Genomic DNA, 27,186 nt, shown 5'->3' with positions numbered 1-27,186 from the left:
TTATAATTCATTGGGCAAATTGAAGGTGGGAAGAGTAGGCACACTAGATCCCCTCCTCAGAACTGTTTGTTTTTTCATGGTTGGCCCTGTGCTTTTCAACTTTTGATCACAGTACCTGGGATCAGACTTTTGGATTGACTTTGGGTGAGTGTTGCCTGAGCATTAAACCAATAGCCATCACCTGGTCAAACTTCTTCTCCTACAGTTTCCCTTATCTATCCTTGCTTCTATCCCATGACACCCATGATGACCATTATAGTGGGGTCAGGGTGGCTGTCCCTGCTCTCTCCCAAAGAACCGGGAGAAGCTTCATTTTCATGCTTTAGCTACTTTAATCTTGAAGAGTCATGGACTTTGGCCTTTCTCCAGGGTTGTGACAGTTAACAATTTGGCTATCACATCCCAGAGTTCTGGTGAAGTTCGCAGAGTACTTTCTTACCCAGATCTTCTGCTTTATTGCTTCATAGGTATATCCCTAGAAAGGGAGGCACCCTGTCAACATATAGTAAGTAGAGCACAGTCCCCAAGCTCCAGGTAGCATTTGTGCAGCCATTGTACCCTTCACCTTCAAACAGTTCCGGGGCACACTAAGGGAGGGTCCCACAGAATGTTGCTAACTTCTAGCCCATGATTATCTTGGTGCCCAATCCAAAATAGCTAAGTTTTGTGTTTCCTTTGCGGTCCAATAAAATGTTTTCAGGCTTTAAATCCCTGTGGACGATCCCCTTCTGCTGACAATGCTGGAGGGCACATACCATGTTTACATAGCCTGTGGACTCCTCCTCTGATAGGTAGCCAAACTACACAATTCTGCCCAGCAGCTCTCCTCCCACAGCGTGCTCCAGAATGATGAAAATATTTTTGGTGGTGTCGATTATGTATAAGGGTTTAATAATACGGGGATGATCGAGGGATTTCATGATTTCAATTTCAGATTTAACGAGGCGGTTTTTTCTGCTTTGGGGGAGAAGTTTTACAGCTATTTTTGTCTGGGTGAGGAGATGGCTAGCCACTTTTACTTCCCCAAATGTTCCTTGGCCAAGAGTTGCTAATATTTTGTAATGATCTGTTAAGGCGTCTTCCTCGAAGGAGTTAGACCTTAGGTCCTGATACTCACCATCTCTTCATCTTTGTTCATCGGAATGGTCAGTCTCCACACCAACTAGTGATGCAAGATAAAAGTGAATTAAAAGTGGGTCTAACTGCCCCACCTGGGGATCCTTCCCCTATGTAGACACCAAACCCAGACACTATTGCCGATGCCAAGAAGTGCTTACTGATAGGAGCCTGATATGGATGTCTCCTGAGAGGCTCTGCCAGAGCCTTACTGACACAGATGAGAATGCTTGCAGCGAACCATCAGACTGAGCACTGGGACCCCTATGGAGGAGTTAGAGAAAGGACTGAAGGAGCTAAAGGGGTTTGCAACCCCATAAGAAGAACAATATCAACTAACCAGACACCCCAGGGACCAAACTACCAACCAAAGAATACACATGGAGGGACCCATGGCTCCAGCCGAATATGTAGCAGAGGATGGCCTTGTCGGTCATCAATGAGAGGAGAAGCCCTTGGTCCTGTGAACGCTCAATGTCCCAGTGTAGGGGATTGCCAGGGTGTTGAGGTGGGAGTGGGTGGGTGGGAGGGGGAGCACCCTCATAGAAGCAGGGGAGGGGAATGAGAGAGGAGGAAGGATAACCTTTTAAATGTAAATATACAGAATAAACAATAAAAATAATAAAGAACAAAAGAAAAATACGTATGTGCTCATGTGAACTAAAGTTGTTAACATGACTCAGCTTTCTTTTCTTTCTTTTTGCCTCATAATAAAACTAAAACTTTAAGGAACAAAATAAAATCAAAGGTCAAAAAGAACACATTTAATCAATAAGAACTCTAGGTAAAACAGAGATGGCTAACAGTATTAAATCACTTTTTTGGACAATTATCATGAAAGTTTACATATTTTTTAAAATCTTTTTCATGGTCCAGCCATTTTATGTTTTAATTTAATGTTTGAGTCTAATTTTAAGGACAAGATATACGTAATGATATAATTCTGGTCAAGATGTTATCTCCTTTCTCCTTATCCCAATTCTGGTTCTTCAACATGGTTGCTATTGCTTGAAGGTATAAATTAAGTTTAAGTGATGATTATTCCTAGAATCTTAAAATTAACATATGATTAACTTTAATGATGAGACAAGTGACTTCCTTTATTTTTTTTATTAACTTGAGTATTTCTTCTTTACATTTCGAATGTTATTCCCTTTCCCGGTTTCCGGGCAAACATCCCCCTAACCCTTCCCCCTCCCCTCCTTTATGGGTGTTCCCCTCCCCATCCTCCCCCCATTGCAGCCCTCCCCCCAACAATCTAGTTCACTGGGGGTTCAGACTTACCAGGACCAAGGGCTTCCCCTTCCACTGGTGATCTTACTAGAATATTCATTGCTACCTATGAGGTCAGAGTCCAGGGTCACTCCATGTATAGTCTTTAGGTAGTGGCTTAGTCCCTGGAAGCTCTTGTTGCTTGGCATTGTTGCACATATGGGGTCTCGAGCCCCTTCAAGCTCTTCCAGTTCTTTCTCTGATTCCTTCAACGGGGGTCCTATTCTCAGTTCACTGGTTTGCTGCTGGCATTCACCTCTGTATTTGCTGTATTCTGGCTGTGTCTCTCAGGAGAGATCTACATCCGGCTCCTGTCGGTCTGCACTTCTTTGCTTCATCTATCTTGTCTAATTGGATGGCTGTATATGTGTGGGCCACCTGTGGGGCAGGATCTGAATGGGTGTTCCTTCTGTGTCTGTTTTAATCTTTGCCTCTCTATTCCCTGCCAAGAGTATTCTTGTTCCTGTTTTAAAGAAGGAGTGAAGCATTCACATTTTGATCATCTGTCTTGAGTTTCATTTGTTCTAGGCATCGAGGGTAATTCAAGCATTTGGGCTAATAGCCACTTATCAATGAGTGCATACCATGTGTGTTTTTCTGTGATTGGGTTACCTCACTTAGGATGATATTTTCCAGTTCCAAACATTTGCCTATGAATTTCATAAAATCACTGTTTTTGATAGCTGAGTAATATTCCCTTGTGTAGATGTACCACATTTTCTGTATCCATGCCTCTGTTGAAGGGCATCTGGGTTCTTTCCAGCTTCTGGCTATTATAAATAAGGCTGCTATGAACATAGTGGAGCACGTGTCTTTTTTATATGTTGGGGCATCTTTTGGGTATATGCCCAAGAGAGGTATAGCTGGATCCTCAGGCAGTTCAATGTCCAATTTTCTGAGGAACCTCCAGACTGATTTCCAGAATGGTTGTACCAGTCTGCATTCCCATCAACGATGGAGGAGTGTTCCTCTTTCTCCACATCCTCGACAGCATCTGCTGTCATCTGAGTTTTTTTTTTTTTTTTTTGGTTCTTTTTTTTTCTGGAGCTAGGGACCGAACCCAGGGCCTTGCTCTTCCTAGGTAAGCGCTCTACCACTGAGCTAAATCCCCAGCCCCTCTGAGTTTTTGATCTTAGCCATTCTCACTGGTGTGAGGTGAAATCTCAGGGTTGTTTTGATTTGCATTTCCCTTGTGACAAAAGATGTTGAACATTTCTTTAGGTGTTTCTCAGCCATTCGGCATTCCTCAGCTGTGAATTCTTTGTTTAGCTCTGAACCCCATTTTTTAATAGGGTTATTTGTCTCCCTGCGGTCTAACATCTTGAGTTCTTTGTATATTTTGGATATAAGCCCTCTATCTGTTGTAGGATTGGTAAAGATCTTTTCCCAATCTGTTGGTTGCCGTTTTGTCCTAACCACAGTGTCCTTTGCCTTACAGAAGCTTTGCAGTTTTATGAGATCCCATTTGTTGATTCTTGATCTTAGAGCATAAGCCATTGGTGTTTTGTTCAGGAAATTTTTTCCATTGCCCATGTGTTCCAGATGCTTCCCTAGATTTTCTTCTATTAGTTTGAGTGTATCTGGTTTGATGTGGAGGTCCTTTGTCCACTTGGACTTAAGCTTTGTACACGGTGATAAGCATGGATCGATCTGCATTCTTCTACATATTGACCTCCAGTTGAACCAGCACCATTTGCTGAAAATGCTGTCTTTTTTCCACTGGATGGTTTTGGCTCCTTTGTCAAAAATCAAGTGACCATAGGTGTGTGGGTTCATTTCTGGGTCTTCAATTCTGTTCCATTGGTCTATCTGTCTGTCTCTGTACCAATACCATGCAGTTTTTATCACTATTGCTCTGTAATATTGCTTGAGTTCAGGGATAGTGATTCCCCCTGAAGTCCTTTTATTGTTGAGGATAGTTTTAGCTCTCCTGGGTTTTTTGTTATTCCAGATGAATTTGCACATTGTTCTGTCTAACTCTTTGAAGAATTGGATTGGTATTTTGATGGGGATTGCATTGAATCTGTAGATCCCTTTTGGTAAAATGGCCATTTTTACTATATTAATCCTGCCAATCCATGAGCATGGGAGATCTTTCCATCTCCCGAGGTCTTCGTCAATTTCTTTCTTCAGAGTCTTGAAGTTCTTATTGTACAAATCTTTTACATGCTTGGTTAAAGTCACACCGAGGTACTTTATATTATTTGGATCTATAATGAAGGGTGTCGTTTCCCTAATTTCTTTCTCGGCTGGTTTCTCTTTTGTGTAGAGGAAGGCTACTGATTTATTTGAGTTAATTTTATACCCAGCCACTTTGCTGAAGTTGTTTATCAGGTTTATTAGTTCTCTGGTGGAACTTTTGGGATCACTTAAATATACTATCATATCATCTGCAAATAGTGATATTTTGACTTCTTCTTTTCCGATCTGTATCCCCTTGATTTGCTTTTGTTGTCTGATTGCTCTGGCTAGAACTTCAAGAACTATATTGAATAAGTAGGGAGAGAGTGGGCAGCCTTGTCTAGTCCCTGATTTTAGTGGGATTGCTTCAAGTTTCTCTCCATTTAGTTTAATGTTAGCAACTGGTTTGCTGTATATGGCTTTTACTATGTTCAGGTATGGGCCTTGAATTCCTATTCTTTCCAGGACTTTTATCATGAAGGGGTGTTGAATTTTGTCAAATGCTTTCTCAGCATCTAATGAAATGATCATGTGGTATTGTTCTTTCAGTTTGTTTATATAATGGATCACGTTGATGGTTTTCTGTATATTAAACCATCCCTGCATGCCTGGGATGAAGCCTACTTGGTCATGGTGGATGATTGTTTTGATGTGCTCTTGGATTCGGTTTGCCAGAATTTTATTGAGTATTTTTGCGTCGATATTCATAAGGGAAATTAGTCTGAAGTTCTCTTTCTTTGTTGGGTCTTTGTGTGGTTTAGGTATAAGAGTAAATGTGGCTTCATAGAAGGAATTCGGTAGTGCTCCATCTGTTTCAATTTTGTGGAATAGTTTGGATAATATTGGTATGAGGTCTTCTATGAAGGTCTCATAGAATTCTGCACTAAATCCGTCTGGACCTGGGCACTTTTTGGTTGGGAGACCTTTAATGACTGCTGCTATTTCCTTAGGAGTTATGGGGTTGTTTAACTGTTTTATCTGTTCCTGATTCAACTTCAGTACCTGCTATCTGTCTAGGAAATTGTCCAAACTTATGGGACACAATGAAAGCTGTGCTAAGAGGAAAACTCATAGTGCTGAGTGCCTGCAGAAAGAAACAGGAAAGAGCATATGTCAGCAGCTTGACAGCACACCTAAAAGCTCTAGAACAAAAAGAAGCAAATACACCCAGGAGGAGTAGAAGGCAGGAAATAATCAAACTCAGAGCTGAAATCAACCAAGTAGAAACAAAAAGGACCATAGAAAGAATCAACAGAACCAAAAGTTGGTTCTTTGAGAAAATCAACAAGATAGATAAACCCTTAGCCAGACTAACGAGAGGACACAGAGAGTGTGTCCAAATTAACAAAATCAGAAATGAAAAGGGAGACATAACTACAGATTCAGAGGAAATTCAAAAAATCATCAGATCTTACTATAAAAACCTATATTCAACAAAACTTGAAAATCTTCAGGAAATGGACAAACCTTCATAGAAGACCTCAGACCAATATTATCCAAACTATTCCACAAAATTGAAACAGATGGATCACTACCGAATACCTTCTACGAAGCCACAATTACTCTTATACCTAAACCACACAAAGACACAACAAAGAAAGAGAACTTCAGACCAATTTCCCTTATGAATATCGATGCAAAAATACTCAACAAAATTCTGGCAAACCGAATCCAAGAGCACATCAAAACAATCATCCACCATGACCAAGTAGGCCTCATACCAGGCATGCAGGGATGGTTTAATATACAGAAAACCATCAACGTGATCCATTATATAAACAAACTGAAAGAACAAAACCACATGATCATTTCATTAGACGCTGAGAAAGCATTTGACAAAATTCAACACCCCTTCATGATAAAAGTCCTGGAAAGAATAAGAATTCAAGGCCCATACCTGAACATAGTAAAAGCCATATACAGCAAACCAGTTGCTAACATTAAACTAAATGGAGAGAAACTTGAAGCAACCCCACTAAAATCAGGGACTAGACAAGGCTGCCCACTCTCTCCCTACTTATTCAATATAGTTCTTGAAGTTCTAGCCAGAGCAATCAGACAACGAAAGGAGGTCAAGGGGATACAGATCGGAAAAGAAGAAGTCAAAATATCACTATTTGCAGATGATATGATAGTATATTTAAGTGATCCCAAAAGTTCCACCAGAGAACTACTAAAGCTGGTAAACAACTTCAGCAAAGTGGCTGGGTATAAAATTAACTCAAATAAATCAGTTGCCTTCCTCTACACAAAAGAGAAACAAGCCGAGAAAGAAATTAGGGAAACGACACCCTTCATAATAGACCCAAATAATATAAAGGACCTCGGTGTGACTTTAACCAAGCAAGTAAAAGATCTGTACAATAAGAACTTCAAGACACTGAAGAAGGAAATTGAAGAAGACCTCAGAAGATGGAAAGATCTCCCAAGCTCATGGATTGGCAGTATTAATATAGTAAAAATGGCCATTTTACCAAAAGCACTCTACAGATTCAATACAATCCCCATCAAAATACCAATCCAATTCTTCAAAGAGTTAGACAGAACAATTTGCAAATTCATCTGGAATAACAAAAAACCCAGGATATCTAAAGGTATCCTCAACAATGAAAGGACTTCAGGGGTATCACTATCCCTGAACTCAAGCAGTATTACAGAGCAATAGTGATAAAAAACTGCATGGTATTGGTACACAGACAGACAGATAGACCAATGGAATAGAATTGAAGACCCAGAAATGAACCCACACACCTATGGTCACTTGATTTTTGACAAAGGAGCCAAAACCATCCAATGGAAAAAAGATAGCATTTTCAGCAAATGGTGCTGGTTCAACTGGAGGGCAACATGTAGAAGAATGCAGATCGATCCATGCTTATCACCCTGTACAAAGCTTAAGTCCAAGTGGATCAAGGACCTCCACATCAAACCAGACACACTCAAACTAATAGAAGAAAAACTAGGGAAGCATCTGGAACACATGGGCACTGGAAAAAATTTCCTGAACAAAACACCAATGGCTTATGCTCTAAGATCAAGAATCGACAAATGGGATCTCATAAAACTGCAAAGCTTCTGTAAGGCAAAGGACACTGTGGTTAGGACAAAACGGCAACCAACAGATTGGGAAAAGATCTTTACCAATCCTACAACAGATAGAGGCCTTATATCCAAAATATACAAAGAACTCAAGAAGTTAGACCGTAGGGAAACAAATAACCCTATTAAAAATGGGGTTCAGATCTAAACAAAGAATTCACAGCTGAAGAATGCCGAATGGCTGAGAAACACCTAAAGAAATGTTCAACATCTTTGGTCATAAGGGAAATGCAAATCAAAACAACCCTGAGATTTCACCTCACACCAGTGAGAATGGCTAAGATCAAAAAACTCAGGTGACAGCAGATGCTGGCGAGGATGTGGAGAAAGAGGAACACTCCTCCATTGTTGGTGGGATTGCATACTGGTACAATCATTCTGGAAATCAGTCTGGAGGATCCTCAGAAAATTGGACATTGAACTGCCTGAGGATCCAGCTATACCTCTCTTGGGCATATACCCAAAAGATGCCCCAACATATAAAAAAGACACGTGCTCCACTATGTTCATTGCAGCCTTATTTATAATAGCCAGAAGCGGGAAAGAACCCAGATGCCCTTCAACAGAGGAATGGATACAGAAAATGTGGCACATCTATACAAAGGAATATTACTCAGCTATCAAAAATGACTTTATGAAATTCGTAGGCAAATGGTTGGAACTGGAAAATATCATCCTGAGTGAGGTAACCCAATCACAGAAAGACATACATGGTATGCACTCATTGATAAGTGGCTATTAGCCCAAATGCTTGAATTACCCTTGATCCCTAGAACAAACGAAACTCAAGACAGATGATCAAAATGTGAATGCTTCACTCCTTCTTTAAATGAGGAAAAAGAATACCCTTGACAGGGAAGGGAGAGGCAAAGATTAAAACAGAGACAGAAGGAACACCCATTCAGAGCCTGCCCCACATGTGGCCTATACATATACAGCCACCCAATTAGACAAGATGGATGAAGCAAAGAAGTGCAGACCGACAGGAGCCGGATGTAGATCGCTCCTGAGAGACACAGCCAGAATACAGCAAATACAGAGGCGAATGCCAGCAGCAAACCACTGAACTGAGAATAGGACCCCCGTTGAAGGAATCAGAGAAAGAACTGGAAGAGCTTGAAGGGGCTCGAGACCCCATATGTACAACAATGCCAAGCAACCAGAGCTTCCAGGGCCTAAGCCACTACCTAAAGACTATTCTCGGACTGACCCTGGAATCTGACCTCATAGGTAGCAATAAATATCCTAGTAAGAGCACCAGTGGAAGGGGAAGCCCTGGTTCCTGCTAAGACTGAACCCCCAGTGAACTAGACTGGTGGGGGGAGGGCGGCAATGGGGGGAGGGTTGGGAAGGCAACACCCATAAGGAAGGGGGGGAGGGGGATGTTTGCCCGGATACTGGGAAAGGGAATAACACTCAAAATGTATATAAGAAATATTCAAGTTAATAAAAAAAAAAAGAAAATAGGTAACTACTAAAAAAAAATCTTCATGAAACTGCTTCTACTTTAGAATATAGAATTTGGGGTTCTCTAAATCTGTGTTCCTGGACCATGGTCACTCAACATGGTTCCATAATAACCTATCTCATATTCTTTCTTTAAGGTGAGAGCTCTGTGTGTGTGTATGTGTGTGTGTGTGTGTGTGTGTGTGTGTGTGTGTGTGTGTGTGTGTGTGTGCGCGCACGCGTGTTCATTTATTGCATTAACATGTGGAGGGAGACACTATGTAGGACCAAACCTTATCCTGTTCCCTCCACTCCAAGACTCAGGTTCTTTGTCCCTGGAGTTCCTTGTCCTAAAGATAAAACACTAGAGGACATGGTTTTATTTCTGACATAGAGAGTCTGTGATCTAGCATATATATATATATATATATATATATATATATATATATACACACACACACACACACACACACACACACACACACATAAGTATACAAATAAAGTAACTTCCCACAACTGCACCACACTTAACATGGTTGGACTTTTAGCCAGTCCCCTTCTCTACACTGGGAGTCAGAAAGTATAGGGAACAAGGTCTGAGAGACAAATTAACTCTATTTCTTATAGATAAATGGAGAGTTTGTCCCTGTAATAGGGAAAAATAAAGGTCAAGGAGCTATACTACTATTCTCCCAACAAGAGATGAGACCTTGATATCTGAAGAGGAACACAGGTTCTCCAAATCTCAAGATGGATCAGAGCTCCAAGTAAGTGGACAAACTTAGACATATCATGTGTGTATCACAGGGTAGAGGAATGCTTTCGGGTAGTTTGAGAGTTGTGAATGATGAGTTTCAGTATTTAACCCGTTCTCTCTGTGTCTCTGTGTCTCTGTCTGTCTCTGTCTCTGTCTCTCTCTCTCCCTCTGTGTCTGTGTGTGTGTGTGTGTGTGTGTGTGAGCGCACGTTCTTGCACATGTGAGCTTGTGTGTGAGTGATCCTTTTTCCTCAGCAGCTAAACTGGCCAAGTGGGCTGGGCAGCTAGCCAGTGAGCTTAAGACATGCCTACCACCTCCTCCCTGTCATTGGGGTTATAATCTCAGGCAACATGCCTCATTTTTAAGTAGACACTGGGGATCAAGTAAACTCAGGTGCTCATATTTTCACAGAAAGCACTTTATGACTGAATCATATCCCAAGCTTCTAAGCTAGAATTATTAAATGCTTTTATTTTAGGACATTATCTCATTATGTAGCCCAAGCTGACCTGGAACTCATGAGCCTCCTTCTTCATTCTCTCTAGTGCTAGAATAATTGGCATGAACCACCAGACATAGCCCTTGACTGAATTTTCTATTTAATGATGGCTTCCTGGGATTTAATCAGGTGTGGCCTCATTATAGTTCAGAAGCACTGTTTGTTACCATGCTTTCCTAGGTGTCATTAGTCAGTGACAAGTTTGTTCCGGCCTAATTGTGCCTAATAGTTTAAATCATTTGATTTCCCAGCTCACAATTTTGAGGAACCTCAACATCCCTCCCTATAATTATCTCACTGTTTCTCTTTGAATAAAAAACCAAAAAGGATCATTAAAAATGGTTAAGGACATACAAAATTTCTTTAAGCCATTCTGTTAACAGCCACTAAGTCTGCTCACCTGAGCAGAGGGACGGTTATATAGTACAGGGTTCAGCATGAAAATTGACCCAAGTATTAAAGGGAGGGGGGTGGTGGTAGTAAGACACGTTCAAGTTCATTTAACCTAGAGCACTTTAAACACCAAAATCCCAGACATCTAAGGGTACTCAGAAAGGAATGGTATCAGGTTCTTTTTCTTCTCCTTTCATAAAAAGCTTCTCTAGGCTATTATAACTGAAAGATAAAACAAAAGCAAGGGTATGCAGGACACAGGTGGTAGGAACAAAATCAGACAACAAATGTGAAGCAAAGGAGTCTTGAGGACGTAAACAGTGAAAAGCAATCCTCAAGAAATGAGGCAAAAAACATGTATTATGACCCAGTGTCCTGCCTTGGTTGCAGCAGCATCCCATTAGCACCTGGTAATTCAGCCTTTGAATCCCTGTTGGTATCTGTGCTTTTCCAATGTTTTGATTCTAGGGGTTAAACCCACATGAGCTTTCCAGGTCTAATATATCTCAAAGTGTTAGCTCCTGTTATATTTTTGAACAAGCTCTCAAGATAGATTAGCATAGATGTAACAAGAAATTACCGTCAGGAATGCAAACCCAAAATAGCAAAGTAAAGAAACAAAATAAGGAATTCCATTGTCTCTGCTCAAGGATAGTTGAATCTATGTATGATCATTAGAAAGAGTAGCATCATAAAGGAAATAGCTTACATAGCTTCTGGAGAGGGAGAAGAAATTTAAGCATCATCCAGTCTTTAGGCTAAAATAGTAGTGGCGTTCTCTCTCTCTCTCTCTCTCTCTCTCTCTCTCTCTCTCTCTCTCTCTCTCTCTCTCTCATTTTCAATCTTTCTTTATAATCCAGTCATTATTCCCCTCCCAGTCTGCCTTCCCACAGTTCCTCATCCCATTCCTCCTCTCCATCTCCAAGAGGATGTCCTCACACACACCCTGTCAGCCCCCCCCCCGGGAGGGCTCAAGTTTCCTGAGGGTTAGGTGCATCTTCTCTCACTGAGGCCAGACTTGGGAGTCCTCTGCTGTGTATGTGTTGGGGGCCTCATATCAGCTCCTGTACACTGCCTGGTTGGTGGCCCAGTGTCTGAGAGATCTCAGGGGTCCAGGTTAGTTGAGACTGCTGGTCTGCCTATGGGGTCGTCCTCTTCCACAGCTTCTTCCAGCCTTTCCCTAATTCAACCACAGGGGTCCCTGACTTCACTCTAATGGTTGAATATAAGTATCTGCATCTGTCTCAGTTAGCTGCTTGTTGGGCCTCTCGGAGGGCAGCCATACTAAGTCCCTTCTATAAGCACACCATAACATCAGTAATAGTGTCAGGCCTTGGAACCTCCCCCTCAGATGGATCCCAAGTTGGGCCAGACACTAGACCTCCTTTCCCTCAGACTCCACTCCAGTTTTGTCCCTGCAGTTCTTTTAGACAGGAACAATTCTGGGTCAGAGTTTTTGACTGTAGTATGGGAACCCATCTCTCCACTTGGCGCCCTGTCTTTCTGTTGAAGATAGACTCTACAAGTTCCCTCTCCCAACTATTGGGCATCTAATTTAAGATCCCTCCCTTCGAATCCTGAGAATCTGTCACCTCTCAGGTCTCTGGTACATTCTAAAGGGTGCCGCCACCTCCTACCTCCCAAGGTTACCTGTTTCCATTCATTCTGCTGGCCCTCAGGGCTTCAGTCCTGTACCCTCCCCCCAAACCTGGCAATACCTGATCATGTTCCCTTTTTCTCCTCCCTGTTCCCTCTCCCACCCGTATCCCTCCCTCCCTCTAAGACCCCCACTTTGTGGTTGCTTTCTTCTCCCTCCCAAGTGGGATTGAGGCATCCTCACTTGGGCCCTTCTTCTTGCTAACCTTCTCTTTTATTCTGGGTATTGTGTACTTTTTCTTTTTGGTTATTATCCAAAAAAACAGTGAGAACATACCATTCATGTCCTTTTGGGTCTGAGTTACCTCACCCAGGATGATATTTTCTATTTCCATGCATTGACCTGCAAAATTCATGATTTCCTCATTTTTAATAGCTGAGTAGTACTCGATTGTGTAAATGAACCACATTTTCTGTATCCATTCTTCTGTTGTGGGACATCTGGACTGTTTTACAGCTTCTGGCTGTCATAAGGCCACCTATGAACATAGTGGAACACACGTCCCTGTGACTTAGCGGGGCATCTTTTGGATATATGCCTAAGAATGGTATAGCTGGGTCTTCAGGTAGATCTATTTCCAGTTTTCTGAGGAACATCCAGGTTGATTTCCAGAGTGGTTGTACCAGTTCAAAATCCCACCAGCAATGGAGAAGTGTTCCTCTTTCTCCACATCCTCACCAATATGTGCTGTCACCTGAGTTTTTTATCTTAGCCATTCTGATTGGTAGAAGGTACAATACAAACCTGAGGCCCTGTTTCTCTTTAAGTGTAGCAGAAGGGACAGCAGAAGGGTGGTAAGTATATGAATTTAAAAGAAGCCAAATGACTGGACATGGTGGCACATGCCTTTGATGCCAGGAGACAGAGGCAGGTAGATATCTGAAATTTCTAGCCTCATCTACATTGTGAACTCTAGGCCAGTTTAGGTTATATAATGAGACCCCTATTTAAATAAATAAATAAATAAATAAATAAATAAATAAATAAATAAATAAGAAATAAAAGAAGCCAAAATGTCTGTCTCCAGTGATTAATTTTGGCTACTTTTATGATCTGAAAGACCGAACAGGAAAATATAATTAAGACTAAAGTGATTGGTTTGTTTGTTCATTTATTTATTTAACAGTTTAAGTCCTCACATTCCTTGGCATTATATTTAAATACAAAGCAGATGGCATTTAAACAACTATTTTTCCCTGATAATTTTCTTTTTAATAAGAAAACATGCTACTCAGATATACAGCATCATATCCTTGGCTCAGTTCAACATTGCAGTACCTACCTTCAGCTAAGAGACACAGGCTCACAACTGTTTTAACCTAAAAATCAAAATGATCATTAAATTTCTTCTGTATCTCTCCCGAGAAGTTATCTGGGAGGGACTTCATGCTATGACCCTAGCAACTAGCAAAGTACCTAAATGTAGTTCTTGGCTTCATCACTCTTTAGCTCAGCACTGGAGACAAATATCACCTTACTCAGGAGACTGAAAGAAGTTACCTAACTCAAAACAGTAGACTTGGAGTATCCTACCTCACGGACTTAGTGATAGCCACACTCCCCCCATTTATTTGCCTGGTCAATTCCCCATAAAACTTGCCCCCAACAGGTAGATGATCTATTACTGTGTAGAGTGTCTAAGGAGAGAATGTCTCAAGGAACAAAGTCCTTCTTCAATGTTCTAGCGCTCTCTCTGTCTCTCTCTGTGTGTGTCTCTCTCTGTCTCTCTGTGTGTGTGTCTCTCTCCCCTTTCTCTCTCTCTCTCTCTCTCTCTATATATATATATATATATATATATATATGTATGTATATATACACATATATACATATACATACATACATATATATTCTCTGAGTCATATGTTTGGGCATGTTATTGGATGGTGAAAGGTGTAATATGAACTCTGAATGGGCCCAATGGTGGAACGTGGACTACTCTTCAATTTGTACACCCCAGCCCCCTGGACTGACGCCAAGGGTCAGAGAAGTCTTCTCTCTTGTACTGATGCCTCTAGACTCTGCCTCTCCTCAACGTGAAGCAGCTAAAGCAGTCACCATCTCCTCCTGAAGTGTAAAGTTTAGGGTTCTTTGGAAAGTCAGTTTTGTTGGATGGTGTTTTGCTAAGGCAAACATGTGATGGAACGTTTTACTGAATTGGACACAGGTGAAAGGCTAAGGCAGTTATAAAGGAATGTTTCACTGAAACAGACACAAATGAAAGGATATTCTGCTAAAGTAAGCATGATGAAGGATTCTTTGCTAATGACACACATGTATTGGTCTGCCTTACATTGCATTGAGCTCCATTTGTCAGGACTCCATAGAGAAAAACACACCAATAAACTTGTGTGCTGCAGCTTCTGGCCACTTCTGCTGATGTCAGCTGAGACAGACATGTGCTGAGGCACCTGTGGATGACACATGATGTTTGGAGCTTTGCTTGCTGATAGAGCTAGCTCTCTCTGCAAGGCTTATTGGTCTCTGGTCTTTGCTGATCTTCGCTTAGCTGAGAGAGACACAGCCAAGAACTGTTGGCCGGCTGGTGTATCCATAAAGTATTTGTAAGTTCATTGAACTGCTGCTGCTAACCTGTGAACTGAACTACCAATTTCCAGACAATACAGATGAGAATTGCTCCAAAGAACCTTTCTAAACAGGTTCCCTTCCCCCTCTTCGTTCTTTTCCACTACCTCTAGTGGGTGGCAGGCTAGAAGGGAGGTTAAAGCATTTAAGAACCATCATTAAAAGTAGGGTTTGAAGAAAAGTTACACCCAACCCCTAACAGCAGTTAATGTTGATCCCTGAGAACAAGGAAATAAGGAGAGTTAAAAAGAAAAAGAAAATAAAAGTTCCCTCTCTAAAATGAAATCTTTTTGTTCCAGAAGACACTATAATGAAGAAGGGTAAGAATGTACAGGGACAGTTATCTACATAGGAACTATAAGGAGATATCAGATCTGGTGGTCCTATAAATTGCCTAAGCCAGAATTCATTTATAGACTCCTAGCCTAAGGGTATCTCTTATCTCAATGGATAAAGCTGTTAGTTTTAATTTCTCTGAGGCTTGATCTGTCCTTTCTAGATGTACAATTATTTGTCTGTTCCAGGAAATGAGCTCTGTGGTTCCCTAGCTAACACCAGCATCCAGGTTAGAACATTAGGGTATTACTGTTGTTTAATAACAGTTTACTGTGGCAGAATATCCACTCTACTAGCAAATGACAAAATCATATATGTAAATGAAAATAACAGATGATGGCGAACTAAAATGATCTGAGTTTGTAACACAATTTAGTATCTATTAGTATGCAAAAATAATAATAAAAGTGCTGACTCAATGGATTTGGGGAAATGTACCTGAAATATAAATATTGATAATAGTTAGCTAGCATTTATTGTATTCATTGTTTACTTAGTCATTATCCTATTTATTATGAACTAAACCATATTATAAGCAATTTTTTGTGTTAACTTACCTAATCACTGAAAGTAACCTATGGACGTGGATGCAGTTGCTATTAATTATGCACATGAAAATATGAGATAGATGAGACATAAGGGGCTTTATGTTATGTCTAAAGTACTATGGAATATTAGTAAGTGGTAGGATGGGAATTTGCTCAGCAGGTAAAAGTGTTAGCTGTCAAGTCTGATGAGCTGAGTTCAATTCCTGGAACAAACACGACGGAAAAAGAAAATAGATGTCTATCTACAAGCTGTTTTCTAATATCTACATATGGCATGAGCATGTGTACAAATCCCACATATAAAGAAAAAGAAAATAGCACTGTAACCCAGATAGTCCAGCTCTAGAATCTAGTACTAGATGGTTGATTTATCAGACAATACTTAAATATACTCACTAATATTTTCTGAAGGTAATTAACATTTACTGAGTACTATGTATCAGACATCATGTCTTAAAAGTAAATGATTAATTTAATCTTTATAATAAGCCCGAAATTGGACCTATTTTTTGAATCTCAATATAAGGGCTGTATGAGATATTGCCAGAAGAAAGCAACTAGAACTGTGCTTGACATATGGGAAATCCCAGAATTCAGAGGTCTAACATCATAAGGCTAATAAAGTTGGGGGTTAAAAGTTGAATATTTCTTCCATTATAATGCTATAATAAATAAGTCTTCTTAGTGTGACTATATTCTGTTTCTCTAGATATGTTCTGTACCCTTAAGCCACAGTGATTATTTTCAAAAAATAAAATCATAATACATTCATATATACATACATACATACATTCACATCAAATAACTTTAATGACTTTCATTTGTTTGTTTGAAGAAAGTCCCTCCAGCTGGGTACAGTAGTGCACACCCCGAATCCCAACACTGAGGAGGTAGAGGCAAGTGGATCTCTGAGTTTGAGGCCAGCCTGCTCTACACTGTGAAAACAAAAACAAAAACAAAAACAGTAAAATGAATGAATGAATGAATGAATGAATGAATGAATAGATAATCAGGGAAAAATAGAGAAACCTCCTCCAGGAAGCCCAGCTAAAGCTAGGAGCGGATGTGGTAGATAAAGGAAATAAGAGTGGGTGACATGGGCAGATGCTTTAGGACCAGTATATAATTCATTCTGTGATAAGGATCTACTAGAGGAAAGGCCTTGAATTGTTCTTTGCTCTTGTTTAAATCCCTGTCAGGTCTCCAAGTAGAGAGCTGTATGCCAGGCCAAGGAAGCCAGGAGCTCAAAGAAGAGATTATTGTCATATTTAGGGGAGAGAAGGTGTGTTAGCTTGTACCAAAGTTGGTATGTAAGTGATCAGAATCAGTACATTCTGTACCTAAGAGGGAAACACAAAAGGCTTTATTGACAGACTGATTAGAAGATGAGAAGTCAAGGATTACTGCTAGGCTTTGGTCAAATCAGGTAGGTTAGTGGCAGCACTGCTGTATATAGAAATGGGAACAGGAGAGATCTGACCCTGACTTGACCCTAAGACCAGGGACTGTAGTGAAAATTTTGGTTTCGTTAAAAACCCAGATATGCTATGTGAATATGTTTTTGTCTTAATCTAACCTGTGGGATATGGGACTGCTTCAGACTGTCCACAGCCACTAGCCATGATTTGTCTTGTGCTCTGACAGGGGTGTGACTCTGCCAGATGAAGATAGTTTATGTTTGGAATTCTGGGTACTCTTGTGAGGGTATAAAAATGCCACAGCCCCAAGAGGCTTTGGGGGCTGCTGCCCCTCCTGTGACCACTGGTTCCTATTGCTGCAGTTTGTCTACTGGAGCAGGAAGTAGTCTAAGGAGATGAACATACCCTTCCCCTTCTAAACTTTTTCTCTTACCTAGTGTTGGAGTTTGGAAGGGTGGCAAAGGGTGGTAGATAAAAGAACCCAATAAAGTAGCCAAAAGTACAGTTACAGTTACAAGGAACAAGGAAAGAACACACAGCCCTTGACTTGACTCCAAACCCAAAACATAGGCCAAAGGGAAACTCCCTGTCCCTGAGTTGATCTGGAGCTCTAGACTTGGAAATCCCCACATTAACTGTTAAACAGTGTTCCTATCCTACTATATTTTCCTAATAAGATCATTGCCCATGCTCTAAAATCCCTATAAAAGCTTTCCTCTCCATTCAGCCCTCTGCTGTCTCTTCCCATTGAGGCAGCTGCCATTCTGTTCTTCTCCCCCAATAAGTCTCTTGCGTGAAGTTTAATGAATGGTGTGACTTTGTGGTATGCCTCAGCTCTCCACTGGCAAGATGCACCCCCAACACACATACCAATTTTTGAAGTATGTATATATGAATGTGAGTGTTTGGAAGATGATTTTTGGACTGTATAAACAGAGCCTTTGTCTCTGTTTTGTTGTAGTTTTGTTTTCCCTCCCTTTGAAGATGAAATCCTCTAAACAAAGGAATTCAGAAAATTTAAATTTGAGACAAAAGAACTAATTTCAGACAAGCCCATCCAAAAATGCTAATTGAAATATTAATTTTGAGCTTCTTGGAAATGATTTGGCTCATGAGGGAGAAGAACAAGGAAGTTGGACCTTTTGAGACAGGGTCCAAGAAAGCAGTCAGGCTCAAAATGGAAGTTCATATGAAATTGCGTGAATATGTTTCTCAGAGAATGAAAATACCCAGCAGCAGGGCAGACATGTGATAGAAAGGGTAAAAATATTTCAAAGTTGAAAATCAGAAAAGCAGATGGACAACAGTAAAAAATGTGTAAGCAATTCTATCAGAGGAGAAGAAAATTGGTTTTGATTTTATAGTGTTTAGAACACATTGTAACATTATTTTTCACTGTGGGATATAGCTTTCCCTTAATGGACCTGAGCCAAGTTCTAATATTCCACCTTCCTTCATTTCATATGGTGTTTTGGATCTTAATGAGGGGTACTTGTGATGCTTCATTTCTCTTGAACATCCAGTAGGAAAAAAAGACTATTGAGTTCTCATAGCATTCTAGAGCTTTTTCAGCCTGAAGTTTCATATCCTCCCACATTCTTCCCCAAAACCAATTACACCTGGTCAGATGCAAAACTGCAATAACTCCATTTCTGGGCACATGGATTCTTAATAAAAAAGGAAAATAGATTTTTAACTTATTTTAAGAATTTATTTTTAAATTGCATGCATGTGTGTAAGGCTGTGTGGAGTGTGTACACACAAGTGGCCTAGAGTCCCCCCCTGAGTTGAAGTTACTGGCCATTTTGAGCCATACATCACGGGAGCTATGAAGCACACTCGGATCCTCCAGGAGAACAGTATGGATTCCTATTTACAACATCATCTCTCCAGTCCTGAATACGGAATTTTAACAACTAGTCGTCTCTGCCACAGCTGTCAAGAGCCAACAACTCATTGTTTACTGGAGTACCTGGTTCTGCTTCCACAGTCCACCGTTCCCCCTCAGAGCTTTGGCAAGGTAGTTAACATCCATTATTTGGGAGAATGCAGCAAAAATCAATTTGGATAAGGGCTTGGTTGCTAAGTTACACAAGAGATAGGTCAGATGCACTTGAGGATGATGGGAAACATGACAAATCAGAGAATGCATGCCCTGTCTAAAGGAAGAAGCTACTGCTTGGCTTTGGATCCAGTCATTCTGGTCAGTTCTAATGTTTTTTCATGGAATAAATCCAGATTTTCTTGTATAATATTCTCCTTTTAAAGTGTTGAATTAAAATTGTCTATTTTTAAGTATGTGAAACAGGATACACTTCCAGGTCTCTAATTTCAAATTCCTGGTCTAATAGAAAGAGCACTGCACTGAAAGATCAGGGTTCTGATCTAAGCTTTGCTGTGTGACCATTTGCAAGTATCTTTGTCTCCTTGTACTTCAAATTTACCATCTTTTACTTTAGGGCATTTGAGGAGTTCATGTCTTTGGAGTCGTTAAACTCTGATGTCATTTTCTTGTATAATTGCCAAATAAAAGATTATTTTTTTTAATTTCCTATTAGTTTACTTCAGATTTTACTTTTCAGGAAGCCAGACATAGTGGCACATGCCTTTAATCTCAGCAGATGTATTTCTATGAGTTCCAGGCCAGCCTTTTCTACATAATGAGTTCCAGGCCAGCCAGGGCTTCATAGTGTGACCCTGTCCCGAAAATAAAATAACATTTAAAGTTAATTAACTAAAAACAGGTGTTCGTAGCTCACCGTGTCTCCCGCTCTCTAACACCAGCTCTTCCTCTTCCTTGTCACGTTCCAGCCGAAGGAGAAGGGGGGGGGGGTAAGTAAGGAGGTACCCATACCATGACTCAGACAATGCAGACTGCCCGCAAATCCACCGGTGGTAAAAAGCACCCAGGCAACAAAAGCCCCACGCATGAGTGCGCCCTCTACTGGAGAAATGCAGGAACTTCATCGTTACAGGCCTGGTACTGTGGCACTTGGTGAAATCAGATGCTATTAGAAGTCCACTGAACTTCTAATTTGCAAGCTCCCCTTTCAGCATCTGGTGTGAGAATTGGCTCAGGACTTTAAAACACATCTGTGCTTCAAGAGTGCAGCTATTGGCGCTTTGTAGAAGGTAAGTGAAGCCTATCTGGTTGACCTTTTTGAAGATACCATGTGTGCTATCCATGCCAAACATTTAACAACTATGCCAAAAGATATATCTAGTTAGCATGTTGCATACGCAGATAATGTGCTTAAGAGTCTACTATGAGGGGAAACATTTCATTCCCCCCAATTTTTTTTCCTTTTCTTCCTGTTATCAGTAGTTTTGAATGTTAGATATTTTTTCCATGGGGACAAGTGTACCTAAGTCTATGATTGTGAATGGAAACACAGGGGACAGAATCAGGTATTGGTAGTTTCTCCACATTCATTGTGTGTGAATTTTTATGTAAATGCAAGATGTAGGGCATTAATGGAATCAAAATGTTTCAGTGAACACATTTCAACAGTTCAACTTTATAACAATTATAAGTTAGCCTATTAAAATTTTCTGGACAATGCCAGCCAGCATTTGTAATTTTTTAATTATCTTTAATTTTTTTTCACAGTTCAGTCGTTTGAATTTTTTTAGGGAAAAGTTTTCAATTAGCAATAATCACACCTCAGATAAACCTCATTGGCTACCATACTGCTACTGCACAAAGTTTTGGATTTGTTTTAATAAGTAAATTTCTTATTGATGTTAAGCAAATGGTGTTTGTAGCATTTTCATCCAGCAGTAGATTCCATCCACTACTATACTTCTCTGAGTTGTCCTATGTGCATGTTTTTAATGTTGCCTACCTTCTGTGCTGTTCCTGTAAGTTTATTATTAAAATACATTAAACTAAAAAATTAATAAAAAACAAATTTTACTATTCCAGAAACATTGTATATTTCTTTTCTATGTTTGGATTTACCGTTTAGAGAGACAGGTATATATCTCGGCATGTGGTCCACAGAAGCAAGAGGATTGCTATGAGTCTGAATCCAACCTGGTCTACATAGTAAATTTTATGCCAGTCAAGTCAACATCATGAAACACTGTCTCAAAATCTAAAAGAAGAAAAAGAAAAAAAACAAACAAATAAAACCATTTGGTAAAGATATCTATTTATGTACTTACTATTTCTGATGAAGCCTTCTTTGAGTGGAAATTATTTGCTGTAAGAACTTTAAGACCACTGAAGATACTACTTCAGCTTTGAAGAGAACTCTTGGTAGTACTTAACAGAAGTGACCACTTCTCTTAATTACAACTCCTCATTGCCTGCCAGGACATGATACTCCATTAGTGTTCCTCCTAATTTTCTGATTGTTTCTTCCTTGCTGTTTTCTGCTTACTTTTATTCTCTTCAACGTTGGAAATCTCTAGGACTTAGTCTGTAGCTTTCCAATCTTCATCTGTGTTTCCTTTTTGGATCACATCTACTCTAATGGTTTTAAACAATGTTTATGTTTTAGTGACTCCTCCCCAAATCATATCTCAAGACTGACACATTTGTATGTCAATTTTACATTTCATTTGGATACGTAATAGGCTTCTTTTTCTAGTTAGCTTTTCTGTTATGATAAAATACTGTTGAAAAGCAATTTAGACCAGGATTTACTTCATCTTACATCACTGACACGTTAGGGCAATAGCTCAAGGCAAGAACCTAGAGGTGAGCATTGAAGCAGAAACCATGGATTCTGGCGTGCTCAACTGCTGTTCCCATTCAACCCAGGATCCGCTGCCCAAGCATGGCACTGCCCACGATAGGCTGACCTCTCCCATATCAATGAACAATTAAGAAACGACCCACAGATCTGTGCACAGCCCAATCTGATAGAGACAATTTCTCAATCTAGGTTCCCTCTTCCCTGGTATCAAGTTTAGTTGTATTAAGTTTGCAAAAACTAACCAGCACACTCAAATTAACATCATGATTTGAAGTCTTGATATTTAAAAATATCTGTTTCTCCTTTATTGTTTCTTACATCAACTAAAGGTCACTTTCAGATACTTCCATATATTCAAACCAAAGTACTAATGACTCATTTTCTTTCATTTCCCACATCTGTTACCTCGAGGAGTCTTGGTGGAATGACCTAAAGGATAAATTAAGACTCAGATATTTCTCTTCACCTTCTGTCATGGTTAGTTTCTGTCAACTTGACACAGGCAGACTGATGTGAGGAGAAAGAACCACAAATGAAAAACTGCTCCGACAAGATGGGAGGATGGGCAAGCCTCTGGGCATCTTCTTGATTAGTGATTCATATGGGAGGGCCAGCCCACCAGAGTGGTGCTAACACTGGATGGTGGTCCAGAGTTGTAAATGTTGAAAGCAGGCTAAACAGCCATTAGGAACAAACCAGGGGGCAGAGCTCCTTCTGTTTCACTTCATGCCTCCATTTTCCTGCTTGAATTCCTGCCATGAGTTCCCTCAGAAATGGACTGTTACCAGAAAAAGTTAAGACAAATAAGTCCCTTTCTCCCCAAATTGCTTTTGGTCATGTTGTTTCATTACAGCAATAAAGACTCTAATATGCCATCCCTACTACCCATTCTGATCTAAACTACCATGATCTTTCACTGGGAGTACTACATAATTCTATATCTTCCTTCCTGCTCATTTCCTCTCTTAACTTCCTATTGTCAATTCTCTACACAACTGCTAATGAATGTAATAATACTGGCTATATCCTGTCACATGGCTTTCTTTGGCTCAGAATCTCAGTTGAATTAGATCTCTCTATGAACACAAACCTAATCCTCATAATGATTTCTAAGACCCAGTTATTATCATGTCTCTCTTAACTCTGTGACTTCAAAGTAGTGCTCACAAGACTCCAGTCACAGTGGCATTCTTACTTTTCTTCAGAGTCACTAGGCACACTCCTGGCTGTGGTAGCTATTCCTTTCATCTGGCTCAAAAGATATGGGTCGATTCTGGCAAAGTTCTTCAGCATTCTAGAGGGTAGTTTCTTTCTCTGTCTCTCTCCGTATGTGTATGTCTGCATCTGTCTCTGTGTCTCTGTGTCTGTGTCTGTGTCTGTGTCTGTATGTCTCTCTCTCTCTCTCTCTCTCTCTCTCTCTGTGTGTGTGTGTGTGTGTGTGTGTGTGTGTGTGTGTGTGTGTGTGTGTAGACAGGAGGTCAATTTTGAGCATTTTCTCACAATTTTGAGCATTTTCTCACGATTTTGAGCATTTTCTCAACTGCTCGTCACCTTAATGTTTGAGATAAAATTTCTCATTGAACCTGAAACTCATAGATTTGGCTAGACTGGTAGGGTAGCAAAATCTAAAGTTCCTCCTATATCTACCTTCCCAGTGCTAGGATTACAGTTGTATGCCTCTGCACATTTTTATTAGGCATAGAGGATCCAAACTCAGGTCCTTATCTTGTGCAACAAGTGCTTATATCAACTGAGCTACTTCACCAGACCGAAGGGTCTTTTGTAAAAATACAATGCTATACCTAATAATTTCCATGTGCCAAATATTACACTAAGATATATATGTGTGCATATATATATTCCATTGTCTACTTTTCACATCAACTTTTGTACATAAATACCCTTAATATAATTTTTCAGATGGGAAACCTGAGACCCACGAGGTTTGGGTGACGATTTTGCTGTTGAAATAGAATGTTTCAAACTATGGTGGCTGAGAAATATGTTAAAATATTTTTCAAATCATAACTAATGTAATAAATTAAAACAGAGACTTCATGAAATAATAGCCACACTATTTGAGAGTCTAACATTAGCATTTCTGTTAAAATAAAATTGGTCGGGAAATTCTTAATTGACTTTACCACTCAAGTGAATTCACTTCATCATTGTAAATATTATTTTTTAAATTATTTCAATTGGTTATGTATCCAATATTTTAAGGCCAATTTAAATTTTCAGACCTTCAAAATGTCTATGGCCCCAAGAGATGACACTTTAACTTCAGCTGTGATACATTAAGAAAGACATAGAAAGTGATGGAGGCATTTCTAGAAAGCCTCACAGTGGTACAAATTGGACTCCATTTTTCTTATTCTTCCTCTTTTAAAACTTATTCAGAAGTATTATGTAATAGGGTTTTCTAGAGGAACAGAGTTACATATTAAATATATATTAAAAGGAAACTATAGTAGTAGAATGTTCCAATGATGAACTATCATTCTATAGGAGTCATCGGTATTCTACACAGGTAAATTAGGAGAGTTAAAAGAGGATGTGGAATGGGCCTCAACAGGTACAGAAAGATAGAAATAATCCCATGCATGCTATCAGACCACCACGGCCTAAAGCTGGTCTTCAATAACAATAAGGGAAGAACGCCCACATATGTGTGGAAATTGAACAATGCTCTACTCAATGATAACCTGGTCAAGGAAGAAATAAAGAAAGAAATTAAAGACTTCTTAGAATTTAATGAAAATGAAGGTACAACATACCCAAACTTATGGGACACAATGAAAGCTGTGCTAAGAGGAAAACTCATAGCGCTGAGTGCCTGCAGAAAGAAACAGGAGAGAGCATATGTCAGCAGCTTGACAGCACACCTAAAAGCTCTAGGACAAAAAGAAGCAAATACACCCAGGAGGAATAGAAGACAGGAAATAATCAAACACAGAGCTGAAATCAACCAAGTAGAAACAAAAAGGACCATAGAAAGAATCAACAGAACCAAAAGTTGGTTCTTTGAGAAAATCAACAAGATAGATAAACCTTTAGCCAGACTAACGAGAGGACACAGAGAGTGTGTCCAAATTAACAAAATCAGATTTGAAAAGGGAGACATAACTACAGAATCAGAAGAAATTCAAAAAGTCATCAGATCTTACTATAAAAGCCTATATTCAACAAAACTTGAAAATCTGCAGGAAATGGACAATTTCCTAGAGAGATACCAGGTACCGAAGTTAAATCAGGAACAGATAAACCAGTTAAACAACCCATAATTCTTAAGGAAATAGAAGCAGTCATTAAAGGTCTCCCAACCAAAAAGAGCCCAGGTCCAGACAGGTCCCAAAGGCAGCAGCTCTCTGCTCCCAAACCCCGTGGGAGAGAGACCTCACCGCCTGATCAGGTGGGCACTCCTGAGGCTGCAGAGCGGAGGAGACCACCAACACTGCCCACCCCTGCCCACATCCCTGGCCCAAGAGGCAACTGTATAAGGCCTCTGGGTTCCCGTAGGGGAGGGCCCGGGAGCGGCAGGACCCCTGCGCCTGAGACACTGCCAGAACCTGAAGGAAACAGACCGGATAAACAGTTCTCTGCACCCAAATCACGTGGGAGGGAGAGCTGAACCTTCAGAGAGGCAGACACGCCTGGAAAACCAGAAGAGACTGCACTCTGTGCACATCCAGGCGCCAGAGGAAAACACCAAACGCCATCTGGAACCCTGGTGCACGGAGGCTCCCGGAAAGAGCGGCGCAGATCTTCCCGGTTGCTGCCACAGCGGAGAGGACTTAGGCAGTACCCCACGAGCAAACTTGAGCCTTGGAACCACAGGTAGGACCAACTTTTCCCCTGCAAGAAACCTGCCTGGTGAACTCAAGACACAGGCCCACAGGAACAGCTGAAGACCTGTAGAGAGGAAAAACTACACGCCCGAAAGCAGAACACTCTGTCCCCATAACTGGCTGAAAGAAAACAGGAAAACAGGTCTACAGCACTCCTGACACACAGGTTATAGGACAGTCTAGCCACTGTCAGAAATAGCAGAACAAAGTAACACTAGAGATAATCTGATGGCGAGAGGCAAGCGCAGGAACACAAGCAACAGAAACCAAGACTACATGGCATCATCGGAGCCCAATTCTCCCACCAAAGCAAACACGGAATATCCAAACACACCAGAAAAGCAAGACCTAGTTTCAAAATCATATTTGATCATGATGCTGGAGGACTTCAAGAAAGACATAAAGAACTCCCTTAGAGAACAAGTAGAAGCCTACAGAGAGGAATCGCAAAAATCCCAGAAAGAATTCCAGGAAAACACAATCAAACAGTTGAAGGAATTAAAAATGGAAATAGAAGTAATCAAGAAAGAACACATGGAAACAACCCTGGACATAGAAAATCAAAAGAAAAGACAAGGAGCTGTAGATACAAGCTTCACCAACAGAATTCAAGAGATGGAAGAGAGAATCTCGGGAGCAGAAGATTCCATAGAAATCATTGACTCAACTGTCAAAGATAATGTAAAGCGGAAAAAGCTACTGGTCCAAAACATACAGGAAATCCAGGACTCAATGAGAAGATCAAACCTAAGGATAATAGGTATAGAAGAGAGTGAAGACTCCCAGCTCAAAGGACCAGTAAATATCTTCAACAAAATCATAGAAGAAAACTTCCCTAACCTAAAAAAAGAGATACCCATAGGCATACAAGAAGCCTACAGAACTCCAAATAGATTGGACCAGAAAAGAAACACCTCCCGTCACATAATTGTCAAAACACCAAACACACAAAATAAAGAAAGAATATTAAAAGCAGTAAGGGAAAAAGGTCAAGTAACATATAAAGGCAGACCTATCAGAATCACACCAGACTTTTCGCCAGAAACTATGAAGGCCAGAAGATCCTGGACAGATGTCATACAGACCCTAAGAGAACACAAATGCCAGCCCAGGTTACTGTATCCTGCAAAACTCTCAATTAACATAGATGGAGAAACCAAGATATTCCATGACAAAACCAAATTTACACAATATCTTTCTACAAGTCCAGCACTACAAAGGATAATAAAGGGTAAAGCCCAACATAAGGAGGCAAGCTATACCCTAGAAGCAAGAAACTAATCATCTTGGCAACAAAGCAAAGAGAATGAAAGCACACAAACATAACCTC

The 27,186-nt window shown here is 40.3% G+C and overlaps 2 pseudogenes; both read right to left on the bottom strand.

The window, feature by feature from the left end:
• LOC147998245 (sperm motility kinase X-like) lies at positions 1 to 23,301 on the bottom strand (annotated as a pseudogene).
• LOC120099549 (U4 spliceosomal RNA) lies at positions 20,892 to 21,013 on the bottom strand (annotated as a pseudogene).
• Positions 23,302 to 27,186: the final 3,885 nt, after the last annotated feature.

The sequence above is a fragment of the Rattus norvegicus genome, chromosome X (assembly GCF_021556685.1).
Source record: "Rattus norvegicus strain SHRSP/BbbUtx chromosome X, alternate assembly SHRSP_T2T, whole genome shotgun sequence".
NCBI lineage: Eukaryota > Metazoa > Chordata > Mammalia > Rodentia > Muridae > Rattus > Rattus norvegicus.
The sequence above is the reverse complement of the archived record's forward strand: the minus strand, read 5'-3'. Positions and strand labels throughout refer to the sequence as shown.